Raw genomic sequence first — 18268 nt, forward strand, 5'->3', positions numbered from 1 at the left:
GCAATGAACCATCTGCTTCTCCTGGTATCTTTTACAGACAACAACAATGTATTTCATCTCGTTTTGACATATGATACTGTCTGAGTGATCAAGGATTTTTTTGTCTCATTTTATCGTTAGCATTACCTTATGCAGTAGTATATTGATGTTAAAATCTTTATAACAGTTTCTCAGTTGAAGCGAAACATGCACTAACGAAATGTTCATTTAAATTACCTTCGTATTTAGATTGCGGGCCCGCCTATATGCTCGAAATATTGTTCCTAGAACTACCTTTAAACATACCGATCGGCATATCTTGACTGACTAACTCGATCTAAAGCAACTCAAATTGCAAATAGATTGCAAATTTAAATTTTTATAGACACGGATATCGTGAATGTGTTTTCAGAAATAAATGGGCTTATTTATCCACTTTTATAAAATTAACACATAAAGGCCAATGCATTCATTTTGAAAAAAAATATAGGCAAACCTAATTCCAACACATAAATAAATCGATTCATTCATATCTATACCCTTTACCACACTGTGTTACAATGTATTATGTATTTGTGCATATGCATAGCATTACATTCTATGTACATTGCATGTCCGTCAGTACGTCCGTCTGTATGTCCAAGTTAAATCGTAAACAAATTACAGGTCGCATTTATGATCCGGATTTTATGAAAATGGACATAGGTCACTTATTTGTCCAAAAGACGAACCCTATTGATATTTGGAAAAATTGGTTCAGATTTAGATATAGCTCCTATATATTTTTTCGCCCGATTTTGGATAAATGGTGCACCAAACTGCCACGGTTTGTTCTATTGAAGCTAAGCACTGCAAAAGTTTATGATTTAATCTGAAACATTACAGTTCAAGGAATGAGCAGGGGAGAAGGAGATGGCGAACTATTCCACTCTCTCTAAAACGTCCATATTTCCTTGTTGAGAAAAAAAATGAACTTTTGAATAGCGCGCTGGTTTGCTGCATATCGAATGGCGTCAAATCGGTCTTATAATTAATTTTGTTCGATCTTATACAAATAGTACATCCTAATTATGCCCGCTTGACAGGAATATGCAGAAAGACATTGGAATGACATATGTATGTCTGGATTGATTAAAATTGATATCTGTAAAGATCACATAATTAATGTCGTTCGAGTTCATGTCAATGATCCTCCAAAGGTATTATATCTGTTCTATCGAGAGGATATATTTAACATACAACCAAAACCATTTGTGATGACATTTGCTATGCTTGATTTGTATATACCCATGATGTCAAAGGGTATCACATAGTTGTCCTTTATCATATAGTCGACTTTACTACTTTCCTTACTGGTTTAATTTCGTGAATGTGTGCATAAAAAGAAAAACAGTCACATACCATTATTAGCTCACCTTCATGCGTCACGGTACCAATGCAATTGTGAGGCTTGCTTCCTTAATTTTTTGCTCTTCGCATTGTAAAACTGTTCGTGTCTGAGCCATTAACATTGTACATCAATTCATCCGAGATCGAAATATTTATCCACTGAGTCGGACTCCAATTGATATGAGTTTGAGCGGCAACTTCCAATTCTTTTCAGAAACGAGGTAATATCTAACGATGACTCTCTCACCAATTCAGTTCAACTCTTAAATGTCCGTCATGTAGTTCAGACAGATGAGCTATTTTGAGTATGATGTTTGTTGATTTTTGGATTGTATATCAAAGCAAAATTTGCAAAACTTATTAATGGGTAAAGCATTGCTGAAGAGTGAAAATCATATTTCGAGTAGTTCACATTCACAAGCGTGCCGATTATTTGAAAATCCACCCCAAATCGACAAAATTAAAACCGGAGGTAATAATTCAAAATCTAGCTAGGGAACATCTTCTACCATCATCAGCTTTCTGATTTTGGCATCCCGATTGGTTCAAGATTTTAGTGTTGCATAGTATAATAAAATCTTTACATATTTCTAATAAGACAAACACATAATAGTATAAAAATTTGGAAAATTCGCTTAAAAATAAGTTTAAAATGCAAATATTTTGCTCATTCGTTGTATCCTGAATTGGTCATACTACTAAAATTTGTCAATATTGGTCCACTTTTAAGGTATGATCAGTTAAACACCCATAGGAAAAACCTGGAAATAAGCATTGCTGGTTAAAATTCAGATTCTCTAAAGGCTCTATTTTGTTTTAATATGCGACACAATGTTTGACTCAAGGCCACACACACCATAAGAAATATTTTCCCCACCACATTTTCGTCAATAGAATCACGTTTTGTCTTATATATAATTTGGAACCATATTAAAGGAATATTTTTAAAAACAAACCCAAAAAACAATTAACGGATATAATAAAGCAGATTCAGTATATGGCTGATTGTACCCCCCTTTAACATGTCGAATCTTCTAAAAACATTATATTTTCATTTATTTTTATCAATGTAATTAATGACATATTAATAATACTACCTAAAAAATTTAAAAGTTTTCTATATGAAATGGAATGGAAATATTACAAAATCACTTGCTAGAGATTTTAAACTTTGCGATACCTATGGATCAAAGCTAGAGATGTACAAAGAGCGCTGCATGTCGAAAACGTCATTGCCAAAGGTACACAAATATATAGGTTTATGTTTAGACATAGCCCCTATATAAAGGTCCCGTTCCGTTAGTGTTCCTTTCATGTGTTAGAAGCATTTTTTTAACGAAGATATGTTTGCACATGTAGGTCAATCTTTTGCAATAACTCCCATATAAGGCTCATGATTTTTACATCACTCCTATACAAATGTCCATGTTCAAAGCGGTGTATTTATAGTTATATCTTCTAATTTGAATAGCAAAGTATTCGCTACCCGCGTTGAGATTGAATTCCATAAAAAAATCGATAAATGGACATTTTTATGGTCCATTAATTAACAACGCCCTGCAGTTGGCAGCATCTGTTAACAGTGGCATTTGCGTCACATAAATCTATATAATAACATCGTTCGTTTTTTGCAACAAATCCTCTTAAAATTAGCGATTATATTCAAATAAATATTCATTGATTGGCTAACAATGTGTTTTTTATTGCATATCTAAAAAATGATAAAAATCTCCCAAATCTGCATACGGAAAAAAACAATACAACCAATCATGTTCTCTTTTGTAGCAATCGATAATCATATTATTTACATACAATCACTACACCACCCAGGGGAGGTAATATTTTGGGTTTACTTGTATCGACCCCTCTACCTTGTGGTTTTGTATTCAATTGTTCTGATTTCAATAAACTACCGTTCCTTCTATTTAATCGCATTTACACTACAAGTAAACCCAACCATTTTTTGGTTTACCAAATTTCGCGGTTATTTATGTATTTGATGCAACAGAAGATAACAATAACAATAGGACACACGCACAAATTGAATTAACCCCTGGAACGGTGGGGAGGTGTTGGTCTGCCACAAAGGCAATATGAAAACAATTATAGGGGTTGTGGTTTTATTGTTTGATGAGTATAAGTTGTATGCTACACTCCTCTTGCCCTGCCAACCAAACTAAATGCACAAGTAACTACATATAGCGTTTAGGTTAAGAGGGGTATGTCGAGCGAGGGTTGTCAAAATCAATTGCAGTGATATTTTTTTGTTCTGTGACACTTTTTATGAGTGTCGCTTAATTTTTTTTCCTTTGTTCGTTAACATGTACGGAAGGTAGAAAGATGTACATTTTGTCTGTTACATATTTTTTGTCATCTGTAGTAATATTCTTTTACTTGGTTTATGTACATGTGTATGCATAGTTGGCTCTCATTCAAATTTATGTTAAAATTTATGACCAAATAATAACACAGATTTTTTCTTCTCTTTTAGTGGTTGGAAATGTGGGTGATTTTTTATATATATATTTGGACGGTTGGTAAAACTTGTTCGCCGTTACATTTGGAGTGGGATATAATAAACAACTTCACCTAATTGTTAATTGTTTTCTATAGGCTTGTTGGCATATGGGAATATTTCACTCTTTATCGCTTGTGGTTGGATGTGTTGGGCAAGGACGAGGTAAAATTACCATAAGCATTACAACAGTAAGCTTTTTGTTCTTAAGGGTTGCTAAGCTAAATGATTTGGACAACAGGTTACAATTGGAAGTGTTTTGTTGACTTAAACAATTAAAGGGTAGTTAAGAACAAATGTTAAATTTCAATGGAAATATTTTTAAACTTCCAATTATTAAACAAATTCAATGTAAAATTCAAATAATTTCTATACTTCTTCCAATGAAGACTTGTGAATTTCAGACAAGTTTGTTTCTATTGCATGTTCATTGTGATTTTAGTATTTAGTTAGACCATATGAAAATAGATGTTTTAGCAAACATTCAGTAGACTATTAAGCGACATTTAGAAAAATGATTGCAATTTTGAACACTATGTGGCTTGGTTTTTATTATAAATACAAATGAAATAAATTTTGTTTGTTGCCAATGTTTAATCATTCCGTATATATAAAGTATATATTGTAGATCAGAATAAAATTGTATGTCGATATAGCAATGTCCGGCGGTCCGTCCGTCTCTTGAAATCACGATAGAGCTCGCAACTCTTTAAAGTAGGTCCCGCTCCATTTTCTTATCTAAGTGATTATATTTGGATATCGGATTCATGATTCCCTTCAGAGTCTGATGTATATGTATGTACTAACCAAATAACAATCTCGTTTAGAAAATATATCTACAACGTTAATACTGAAAATTGGGCGGTACTGTTTAATACCACTGTTTGTAAGGTCTTCCACATATTTCGGAAAGACAAATTTGGCATACTGGATAGTTTAGCACCTGAAAAGTCGTAAAGTGTCTGTCTATCCTGTCCAAATGTAGGACAGGAAAATTACTAGTTGGAAAGTTCGGCTAAGATCTTCAACTTTGTCATTCAGAAATATTCAGGAGACCACATAAAGTATAGGTATTCTTGATCAGAATAAAATTCTATGTCGATTTATGCGTGCCCGTCTGTCTGTTGAAATAACGATTGAGATCGCAATATTTAAGATAGAGCTCTGAAATCTTAAATATGATTCTGAATTATAAATATGATAACTTCGTCTTTTTTAATTTTTGGTAATAGGGAAGATTGGAGCAGATTCGGCACGTTTAGATCTATATATATCTGAGTAATTGCTAAACAGATATAAACATGTTATTGTCCTCTGATACTTAATTATAAAAACTAGTACCAAAAACATATAAGAAATTAGTATTAGTTGAATATTTTTAATGTTTTGTCAAAGAAGTTAAATTCGCCGAAAATGACCCTACCCGGGGTAGCTTCAGCATTTGATGGGGTACATTCGGCACCCATAAGCATAGCCAGGTAATTATCATTGCTATCAGTCTGATTGGAATTAAGATCCTCTGAAGGTAATATTTTGTTGTAATATACGACTCAGTGTTGGACTTTTAGGGCTATATTTTCTAGCGGCGGACGTTGATGTCTCAAGGCCACACATAGAATTTTTTCTATCGCATTTTCGTCAATGGAAACACGTTTGGCCTAGTATATGTAATTTCGAACCATATTAAAGAATTATTTTTAAAGACAAACTAAAAACATTTTAAGGAAATAATATAGCGAATCTATCCCAAAGGTACTTTCTATAGTTTTTTCCCTATCAATCTTCTAAAAAATATTTGTATTTATTTATTTTTTTTTTTGTAAGAATATACATTGGAATTAAAGACTTTTTAATAATACTGCCTTATTTTATTACAAAAACATATCAATCCAGAGTTGGAAAATTCGTTCTTGATAATGGATAACGCTCAAATACACATGCGACATGACATAAAAGATTTGATCGAATCCAAGAGATGCAATTTTAAATTCTTACCGCCTTATTCTCCAATACTAAATCCAATCGAAAATGCATTTTTAAAAATAAAATTATGTACAAGAGCTGAGCTGTGTGACGTTTCAATGGAACATAACATTGTTGATGTAATCGAGCGAAGTATTCAACAGCATACTCGGCAAGATAATTCTAACTACGTTATGGACATGGTTTTGAAAATCCCACAAGCTGCAAGTCGGGAAACTCTTCATTAAGATAAGCAGTTACCTTATCATCAACAATTTTTTAAATTAAATATGTATTTCGCATTTAGGACCGGGTATTCAATACTTGTTCTAAAAGATTTATTTGTTAAAATGTCAAGAAATACCCCAGTTTGTATTACTATTTTTTAGTTTTATTTAGTAAAGATATAAAAGAAAATCGCACCGAATTAAAGAATATTTATGTTAATTACATAGCCATACAACTATAGTTGTTAATATTCTTTGATTTAATTTTCAAATATTGATTTAAAATTACTGGAAATATTATATTTCCTTGGATGAGAATAAAGGTTTCATTCCATTTGTAAAAAGTTTCATTTAATTTGGAAAAGGTTTCATTCCAATTGGAAAAGGTTTCATTTAATTTGGAAAAGGTTTCATTTAATTTGGAAAAGGTTTCATTTAATTTGGAAAAGGTTTCATTTACTTTGGAAAAGGTTTCATTTAATCTGGAAATGCTATATATGTATCAGAAAATTACCCACGCAATAAAAAAAGTTGTTTGTGCTTCCTTTCTTAGAGACGTAATCAAAATCTAAAAGGAAAAATAAAAATATTTTAATATTTCTAGAACGTGAAATCCGTTCATCTTACAAGAACTCCACAGGAATAATGATTTTTTTCTTTATATCCTAAAATTCATTCAATGACGTTTTTATTAACATAACACCATTGGCGTATTATTAAGTATTATCTGTTTATATTTTTATTTGTTATAAAAACTTCGTCTTATGTTACCCCATGGCACGTACATTGACACTAATATAATATACGAAGACATTCTTTATATAAAATATTGCAATATTCATAATGCCTATTTCTCTCCTTTCTTTTATCGTCAAAATATTGACAGCTAAGCATATGAATAAACATACTTTAGTATTCCAGATACCTTTTAATCCTTGAGAGATTGCTGAAGTATTTGGTGTGTAACGAATGTCTTAACAAAATATTGAACATCCTCAAGCAGACAGTGAGGAACGTTGTCATTAAATCAACAAATACTGGAACATACAACCACATTGACATATTTTTATATTTTTGCAAAAGGATACTGTCACCACTGCAAAAAAAATATTTTTTATGGAATACAAGAGTTACTATTTCCAAAAGGAAACAACCGCTTTTGACAATCATCATCAATAATAATCAATTTGTACAAGAATCTTCTGTTGCTACCCCTTTCCGCCTAGGAAAACATAAGCATACGTCCAAAAAGGATTAATGCTATTTTTTGGCACAAGGCTGAGTTATGAACAACTGTTAGGACTTTACTCTTATTGCCCATGGCATTTGCCACAGAGAAAATTAAAGAACAATATATCACAGATAAGAAACAATAATTGTGTCGTTTTTTGTAGCAAACAAAATATTTTTTGGTCGAGTTAAGCCAACAATCCTTTTTTGAGGAAAAAAGGTCACATAGTTCAGTTTTTATGCCAAAAAAATTATTTATTTTACCATTGCAAATAGTAATTCACTTACATTTGTATAGGTTGATAAAAGAGTTAACTACAAATATATGAAAAGGTCATGTATGTGTGAGCATATTTTGGGGTGAAAAACGTTCGGTTTATTTAATTGATTGGCGGGAAAATAAAATGTTCGTTACATTTACAAAAGGTCCAATAATTGGAGATTACAAATTTTTATCATTAAGCTTTGTTACAATTTGTGTTGAGTTTTATACAAAAGGTTTTCGGAAAATCGTTACACCTTTAGACACAAACTATATCAATATGTGATTTTTTACTTCTTGAAAAATATATAATTATATACTCCACCATAATGTGTAGTGATATTTTGATGGTCCTGCACATTATCTAATCGAAGTGACTATATTTTAACATTACGAAGTGAATGTAATTTGGCTTTCCGGTTCAATTCGATAATTTTTTTCTTTTCTGTTTAAAATTTTGTAGTATGGTAGATTCTAAAATATTTGTCACGTCTCATATACCGTTATCCGCCAAAACTTGTGAAGGTTTCATGTTCAGAAGGAACATTAAACTGTAGTCAAGATTTCATGCTCAAATAAGTTATTTTAATTTCAGATTATATTTCAACTTGTATTATTTTAGTGTCCAATCAATTTAGTTGTCCATAATAATATTTCAATATTGTTTTTTTTTTTCATTTTCTTTCTACCTACCTTGACCACACACAACCGAGTGTGTTAAGATTAAAATTATTCCTAAATATGTGCCTCCGTTCTCATAAGGTTCGTTTTTGTGATACCGTAAAGTGTTTAAGTGAAAAATTACCTGTCGTCTTGTGCAGTGAAAGTGTTCTTAAAACAAAAGCAATAGTTAAACTAAAAAGGTATTTTGTTAAATAAAGAAACAATTATACTACAGTGGATATCGGATATAAGAAACTCAAAAAATACCGGAGATTTTTTTCTTTTTTATATGGAATTATCGGATGTAAGAAAGTTGTTTCTTACAAGCGTACATATTACTAGAGATTTTTGAAAATAGAGAGCAGGACTTCTATGAGAGAGGCATTATGTAGTTACATTTAAAATGGAAACAAATCGATGCATATTTGGCTCAAATCGGACATTCCGAAACAATTTAAATAAAACCCTATAGTTCATATAAAAAAAATGGATTTCTTTTTCCCCAACCTAATAATATTCTTTTAAATAGAATTAAAAAGATTTTTTATTTTTCTTTGTTTTCTATCATTTTCAATGTTAATAAATTGGCCAAGAATTTTTTACATTTTCTTATATGAAACGTTTTCAAATACCTTTGTCAGCTTTGGTGTTGGACAAACATTTCTTATATCAGTGTTTTTCTTATTCGCGTTTTTCTTATATGAAGCGATTTTTATACTGAGGAGATGTAAAAGGAAAGGCTCGGTGTTTTTGATAATCTTTCTTATATGCGTTTTTTTATATGAGATGTGCTTATATCCTATATCTACTGTACAGGATATTTATAGTTTTTGTAAACTTTTGAACAAGGCATTTCGCCTGAGTCTATAAAAGAAATAAGTGCAATTGAAGCGTAAAATGGAGTCTATTGGATTTGGAACCTATTAAGAATTCAAAAGACTAAATTACAGCCAATTCGGTGGAAAAATACGATCAAGACCCCCACAATACTGAACATTAGGAGGTACCGTTATAAGGGGCCTACGAGAAAAAGTGGACCATATTTAAACTTTTTTGTGGAGACATTTAGTACCCAATAGGAACCCAATATACCAAATTTCAGTGAATTAGGTTGAAAAGCGCGCTCAAGAACCCCAACATACCGAAAATTGGGGGGTACCCTTATATGGGAGCTATGCCTAAACGTGGACCGATATATCCCATCTTCGAACATGACTTGCCTTGACTGCCTGCAGACAAAAGACAACCCTATGCAAAATTTCAGCACCCTATCTCAATTCCTTCAGAAGATAGCGTGATTACAACAGACGGACGGACATGGCAAGATCGTCTTAAAATTTTACCCTGATCAAGAATATACGGAATGACAAAATTAATATGCCCTCCATATTATGGTGGATGGTATAAAAAACAACACTGCTGAAATTATGGTTACAGATTCAATTACAAAAAAATTATTAGGCAAATAGGTATGACTGTGCGTTAATTGCAAAACTGATGGCAATGTCACTAGTGGCAACATATTTCCCACTAAACTTAAAATCTAAGAAAATTAAACAAAAAATATGCATCCTGTTGCATTTACAGCAGGTGCTGTATGCAAATATAGCAAGACAAAATCGGCCTGTATTTAGAAATATTAAGGAAATATCAATTGAGGGACATCCTTTGAAATATTAAACAATGTTTGCAAAAAATATTTAGGAAAGGATATGTTCACAATATTAATAAAGAACTAAAACTAAACTATGAAGAAAAAATGTTTAAAGTAATTTAAAACTGTTTGATGATCTTCGACTGAAGGCCACAGAAATAACTTTTGTGTTTGTTTAACTTAGTTATTTATTTATTTTTCCAATATTTCGATTATCATCGACAATCATCTTCAGGGATATGTTACAAAAAATACAATTAGTTACATATTGATAAACGAAAAATTGTTTTAATTCACGAATCTTACATGTACATTAATGTATGAATGAATTAAAAAGTAGACTTTCCGGACATAAATCCGATCAAAAATCTGACAAAAAATTAGAGCAAAAGACAGCGCTAGCAGCACATTGAACTTTGACTGAACACAAACCAGATTTCAACGATATTGACATTGTAGCACAAGAAAATAATTACAGGAGACGATTTACACTAGAAATGTTTCACATCATAAATGTACCGACGGAAAAACGAGTTAACTATAAAACTGACACAGACAACTGCAAAGACATAAAAGTATAAAGATAGGACAATTGATACGTAAACAATTTCCAACAGATGGCTTTTCCTCTGTTGTTACGATATCATAACAACAGAGAGAACAATATTAAACGTTTTTAATGCTATATCTTAAGCTTATTAAATACAAAAATATATTTAAAGTGCAGATCTCTGATTTTATTTACATTTTATAAACACATTATCACGTATTGGCGTTTTTATTGTTAACATGCCTCTGTTATGCATGATTCCCCCTGGATGTGTTTTCATAAACTATTTTGTCAAAATGCATTTTGTCGAGTCTTTACGGTTTTTATGTCTTTGACAACTGTGCACATATCTATAGGAATTTAGTACATAAGCACAGACGTAAGAAAACTTAGTTTGACTGTGACGTTAAAATAATGTAGACGCTTTCCCTTACATTAATATAAATGTAAGATTAGTGAATTAAAACAATTTTTCGGTTATCTCTATATAACTAATTGTATTTTTTGTTACAGATCCCTGAAGAGTATTGTTAATGACAATCGAAATATTGGAAAAATAAATAAAGTTAAAGAAAAATAAGTGAAAAAGCCTTAAGTTTGGTCGGGCCTGACAGGTAATTGAAATGAAAATATAAGGAAAATACCAAAAAGTGGACCTATACGGCCATTTCCACAAACCTATTATGTAAACCATAATACAAATTTCAAAATGGATAATTATACCCTCAGCTTTATGGCTAATGAGGGTGTATACACTTTGACACGGTGAAAATGTGTCTCATCGAAATATATTTGTTTTGGACAACATCCGTTTCAGAAAATTTATATTTCATCCAAACTTTGCCCATCTTACTATTTCTTCTAAATTTAGTTCAATTTCGAAGATGGGGAATATCGTTCCACTCCTTCTGGTACCTCCCACACAGGGGCTAGGTCTAAATGCGGGTTATAGTTCATTATCAAACATTACGTTCTAGTTTTTTATCTCGATATCCTCCGCAGGTGAAAAGAGAGAGACAGAGCCTTAGAACCAAACCCAAAACACAGAACAAATTAGATAACGAATTTAATATAAAAAATTGGGTTATATGGGGACTACCCCTAAAAGGGGCGAATATTAATAATTTTTGGTGGAGAGATTTGTTACCATATACGACTACAAAATACCAAATTGCAGCGAATTCGAAAATTGGGGTACCCTTATATGGGGGCTACCCGAAAAAATTGACCTATGCTCATAATTTTTGTGAAGAGATTTGGAACCTATGAAGAACTCAAAATACTAAATTACAGCCAATTCGGTGGAAAAAATAAGACCACCAAAATACTGAAAATTAGGAGGTACCGTTATAAGGGGGCTACCAGGAAAAGTGGACCTATATTTATACTTTTTTGTGGAGACATTTAGTACCCAATAACAACCCAATGTATCAAAATTCAGTGAATTCGGTTGAAAAACGCGCTCAAGAACCTCAAAATACCGAAAATTTGGGGCACCCCTATATAGGGGCTACCCGAAAAAATGGTCCTATGTTCATAATTTTTTGTGGAGAGATTTGGAACCTATTAAGAACTCACAATACTAAATTACAGCCAATTCGGTGGAGAAATACGATCAAGACCCTCAAAATACTGAACATTAGGAGGTACCGTTATAAGGGGGCTACCAGAAAAAGTGGACCTATATTTATACTTTTTTGTGGAGACATTTATTACCCAATAAGAACCCAATATACCAAATTTCAGTGAATTCGGTTGAAAATCGCGCTCAAGAACCCCAAAATACCGAAAATGCGGGGGTACCCTTATATGGGAGCTATGCCTAAACGTGGGCTGATATTAAATTAAAAATTTCCAGATCGTAATTGAAAACAATATTAATCACAATAATAGTTTAATACACAATGACATTATAAGTGAAGAAACATTAATATACCCATATGTCACCAATGTGCCTGCTAAACTTAACCACTTAAGTACATCAAAAAAACTGAATTTGCATTTTATTTAGTTCATTTTTTTATTTTTTTGTTTTGTTGTTTTTGAGTATTAAAAATAGAAAAGATAGCAAAGCCAGTTTTAAGCTAATTTCCTTGCTAGTTTTTATTAAAAATGATTGAGATTGTAAAAAAGTCAAAAAGGTCTGGCCTACCTTTTACCTATAATACTAATATTAATATTCCTAGAAAAAAAAAATAGTTAGGAAAAGACAATTTTAGAAATAGTGTAAAGCTAAATATGTAAAACACAATGTCACACATCTTGCAAGTAGAGCAATTATCATCTAAAACATACCTCCAAAATTATTAAAGAATAAGTTCATAAGCGAAATGGCATTTGCAAGCTTTAGCAAAAAATAAGATTTTTTTTTTCATTTTTGGCTTAGCCATAATTATTGAGCAAAAGACTTATAATAAACAGCATGGCCTACTGATAATTAACAATAAATATACATATAGCTGATCGCCATCTTCTGAATAACATAAATGCTGTAGATTACTACGAGCAACTACCATTAATATGAATTAACAAACATATGTGTATTGCCCCAAAAAATCAAAAACTAAAAGGCTAAAACTACTATTTACAGGTTATTTACAGAGGAAGGTTTCCTGATCGAGCCATCAGCTCTGACACTTTAGATTTCCCCATTTGAACATTTGCCCACATTCAGCCTGAGGCCCCACATAGAGAAATATGTATGTAGAACCTCAAGATGAGCGTTAAGGCGGGATGCCAGCGTGCTCGCTCTAGGACCAGACATCGCTATGATGACGTCGTCAGCATATAACAGCTGCAGGCCCCCATCAGGAGACTCAGGCATGTCGCTGACAAACAAGTTATATAGGATAGGGCCCAGCAGCGAACCCTGATGAACCCCAGTTTTTACAGTTTTTCCTTGAGAAAGCGAATGGCCTACCTTCAATCGGAACTTTCTGTCCCTTAAGAAACAGGCTTTGGTCTGTCAAATCCATAGCTTTTCATTTTGACCAGAATGCCCTCACCTGGCCCTGAAGGAATAAAAGACTGCCGGGGCATGGGAGGCGGAGTGCCCATTTGTAAAGCCAAACTGACAGTTCTTTAGGACTCTTTTGTCCTCCATGACCATTTTTAGACGCTTGAGGACGAACGACTCAAAGAGCTTCCCGAAAGCTGAGAGCATGGATATCGGACGATAACTCCCACAATGATCAGGTGAGGATTCTTTCTTTAAAATTGGCACTACCATTACCTGTTTCCATCCCTTTGGAAAATATCCAAAATTCAGGAAGTGGTTAAACAGAATTGAGATGCCTGCTTTGTTAAGAGCTACATCTGGGATTCGACCCAGGCCACTAGATTTTTTTGCTGGCCTTTAGTATCGGCATCGATGTGAAATTCTCCAAAGCTAGGTCTTTTGGACCAACATTTAAGAGAATTATGGCCTCCGGTGGATAGATAGATGGATGGATAGATGCAGCACTTTATTTTATTTTTTTAATGTAAATTCTCTGGGGTGGGTACTTGCGGTATTTATTAACAATAAGTTTCATTGTTAACCAGTAAGGAAAGTAGTAAAGTCGGGCGGGGCCGACTATATGATACCCTTCACCACTTTGGGTATATTCAACAGATGAATGCTAACAGACGTCGAATTCTACAACCTATACTAAAGTTTTCATTTGTTCAGATATAGGGTTGCTTCTTACAATGGGACAAAATGACCAAAACTCGGGAGAATATATATATATATATATATATAGAAGCTCTATGCAAATCTGAACCGATATCAAAACATTCCACATTTCAAATCGTTAGTACGTTGTACAAAATTTGTGTCAATTTTGTGTAAAATCGGACGTAACTATATATGTAGAAACTATATCAAAATTTGAACCGATTTCAATGAGAATGGCCGAGATTAACTTATATTAACTACAGTTTATTGTACAAAATTGTGTGGCAATCGGACAAACTTTGGGTCATTAGTGCACAATTTACATAAAATCGGAAGAAAAAATAAATAGGAGCTATATATAAATCTGAACCGATTTTCAGGAAACTTTACACACATCACTCCAGACTCATTTCAGTACACTATGCCAAATTTTGTGCAAATCGAAATATGTATAGGGACTTTGGTACACCATTTACATTAAATCGGACGAAAATGTATATAGGAGCTATATGTAAATCCAAACCGATTTTCATGAAACTTAACGTGCACTATTCTAGACTTAATTAAGTACGATGTACCAAATTTTGGTCAAATCGAAAGATATATTGGGACTTTGGTACACCATTTACCTTAAATCGGCCGAAAATATATATGGGAGTTATATCTAAATCTGAACCGATTTTCAGGAAACTTAACACACATCATTTTAGACCTAATTCATTTCGCTATGTCAAATTTCGAACAAATCAAAAGATATATAGGGACTTTGGTACACCATTTACCTTAAATCGGACGAAGATTTATATGGGAGCTATATCTAAATCTGAACCGATTTTCAGGAAACTAAACACACATCATTCTAGACCTAATTCATTGCGCTATGCCAACTTTCGTGCTAATCTATAGATATATAGGGCCATTGGTACACCATTTACCTTAAATCGGACGAAGATATATATGGGAGCTATATCTAAATCTGAACCGATTTTCGGGAAACTTAAGACACATCATTCTAGACCTAATTCATTACGCTTTGCCAAATTTCGTGCAAATCGAAAGATATATAGGGACTTTGGTACACTATTTACCTTAAATCGGACGAAAATATATATGGGAGCTATATCTAAATCTGAACCGATTTTTCCCAATTTCAATAGGATTCATCCTTGGGCCATTTAAGTGACCTGTGCCAAATTTTATCCAAATCGGATCATAAATGCGACCTGTACTTTGTTAACAAAAATACATGGACGGACGGATAGACGGACATGCATAAATCGACTCAGAAAGTGATTCAATGCATATTCTCAAAAGGAACCATGGGTCTATCTCGATTATTTTTGCCTGTTACAAACATATGCACAAAGACATAATACCCTGTACCACAGTGGGGTGAAGGGTATAAAAATAGAATTGCAAACAGGTAGTGTGGGGTATTATGCGGTTAAGGTTTGGATTTTCCATTATTTGATTGTTGTACCTCTGTGGTTCCTACAAGACTACTGGATGATTCAGGTTCACACATTGCATTTCTTCATGATGACTTCAGGACTGCTGCTAGTGGATGGTGGAAGGACTGTCAATATATTTGGCTACGAGTCGGACCAAAAGGGTATACAAATCAAAATTGCTACCTTTAGGATACGTTTGTGGAAAATACTAATATTTATAATTATGCCAAGATAAATATCACCAATAATAAAAATATCTTGAGACAGGAACTGGAGGATATATTTCTACCAGCAAACAATGTATTGATATTCTAGCAAGTGAATTCAGAGAAGCTATTGATCTATCTGTACCAAAACTGAAAGAGGAAGTAAATCTTTTGGAAATCTCCCAAAACCGGATCTCAGCCGATATGTCATTCTTACAGGGGGCACATGGAATTTACAGACCGATCTCATTTTTGCTGAAAGATTAAAAATGATTGTAGAGGATAAAAGATTTATCAAAGACAATAAGTTTGCCTACAAATATGGTCACTCAACATCTCACGCACTTGCGGTGTTTTCATTACGATTCCGTATGGCACAATGGCCTGCTGTACAAATTGAGGTCTTTAGGGATTTATGAACAAATATGCAGATTAGTAGAAAGCTTCTTACGCCGTCGCTATTTTAGTACTATAGTGGGGGATATTATTTCTAACCAAAGAGCAGTTTCTGCTGGTGTGCCTCAAAAGGCAATCATAGGTGCCTTGTTGTACAATATTGTTACGGTCTTGGGTTTTACTAAATCCCGTGTAGACGTTGTTTTATTTCCCGATACAATTCGTACCAAATAAAACGCAGGTTCTTTCGGATTACGATTATTACAATGATTTTATTCACACAACTTTACTTTGCACTTTACTTTACACGACGGTTTCAATTCGCGATCTGATTCACAACAACTCACTGCCTTTCCATTTCCCCTATTTATATGAGCCTTGCTTGTCGCTACAGAAGTTTCTAGACGATCTGGTAACACCTAGATCACGAACAATCTACCAATGCAACAAACACACATACAAACTTACATTGAGTAAACAATAACAACAACACATATACAGGCGAGGGAATAACAAAGAAAGAGGAATAACAACAACACATATACAGGCGAGGGAATAACAAAGAAAGAGGAATTAAGCGATCATCAATGATGACGTTTAACAAGAATTGTACGTCAATAACAAAATAGAAAATGAAAGAGGAAATGGAAGAATGTAGAAAAATCTATACAGTAGTTGTTGTTGTGACGTTATTCGAATAAACTGCGTAGTAGACATTTACGTTACAATTCAAATTCTTAAATTAACGGAATTCATCTAAATTAACTTAAATCTAAAGTTATATTCGTAACATTGCCCCCCGCTTAAGCCTGTTCGTCCCGAATAGGCACAGTTCCCGTTCCGTAGGGGGCCAGCCGCTCCAAATGTACAACTTTCATCTTCGACCTGGGACTGTCGCTCCTCTGGATGCGATAAACCACATCATTTATTTTCGTGACAATCTTGTAGGGTCCTTCCCAGTGCGTTTGCAATTTGGGGCATAGTCCTTTCTTTCGTTGTGGGTTGAAGAATAGTACCAGTTGCCCTTCTTGAAACCCATCGGTATTTGCCGCTTGATCGTAGCTTGCCTTCATGCGGTTGCTAACCATTTTTATTCGATGGCGAACTGCATCGTGCACTTTACTAAAAGAGTTTTGACTGTCTTCATCTTGGTTCACATCGTCGTTTGGGGTAGCTCCGAATATCAAATCGCCAGGTAGCTTTAATTCATTTCCGAATAGAACTTTGGCTGGGGTCCGGGATGTGGAATCATGAATGGCCGATCTATAAGCCAGTAAAAACTTTGGAATATGCTCATCCCAGTCTCGTTGACCGCTGTCCACCACTTTCCGTAGATGTTCTTCAAGGGTGCGATTGAATCTTTCCACCATGCCATCTGATTGTGGATGTAGGGGCGTCGTTCTGGTTTTCTTGATTCCGTAGGAGTCACACATTTCCTTGAAGATCGCCGATTCAAAATTCCTACCTTGATCGGAATGAACCTCAGATGGAACACCATAGCGACAAATCCAATTTTTGCTGAACACATCCACAATTGTCCTGGCTTCTTGACTTGGGATAGCATAAACCTCTGGTCATTTACTGAAGTAATCCATGACCACTAAGACATACCGGTTCCCAGAGTCGCTTGTTGGGAACGGTCCAGCTACATCCATTGCGATTCTTTCAAAAGGGGCTCCTGAATTATACTGCTGCATGTAGCCTCGACTCTTCCGTGTTGGACCTTTAGCTCTTATGCACCTTTCACAATTGGCGATCCAGTCGGCAATGGATTTTTGACAGCCGACCCAGTAGAATCTCTGCTTTACCTTTTCAGCGGTCTTTGCTATGCCAAGATGTCCTCCACTTGGCCCATCGTGAAACTCCGACAAGGCATCTCTTATTTTGGAGTCTGGGACGACGATCAAGTTCCGGTGAGATTTACCGTCCTCACTTTCCCATTTGCGATATAAGCAACCATCCATTATAAGTAGACTGTCCCACTGGGCCCAATAGGATTTTAAAAGAGGACTTTCGGAGGTAATTTCTTTCCGACTAGGTCGCTTGCCCGTTTCTATGGCCGAAATTATTTTGCCCAGAATGGGATCTCTTCGTTGTTCCGTCGACCAATCTTCACCCGACTCAAA

This window comes from Musca vetustissima, unplaced genomic scaffold, assembly GCF_032173495.1.
Source record: "Musca vetustissima isolate MV318-11 ecotype Yass unplaced genomic scaffold, APGP_CSIRO_Mvet_v1 utg17966, whole genome shotgun sequence".
Lineage (NCBI taxonomy): Eukaryota > Metazoa > Arthropoda > Insecta > Diptera > Muscidae > Musca > Musca vetustissima.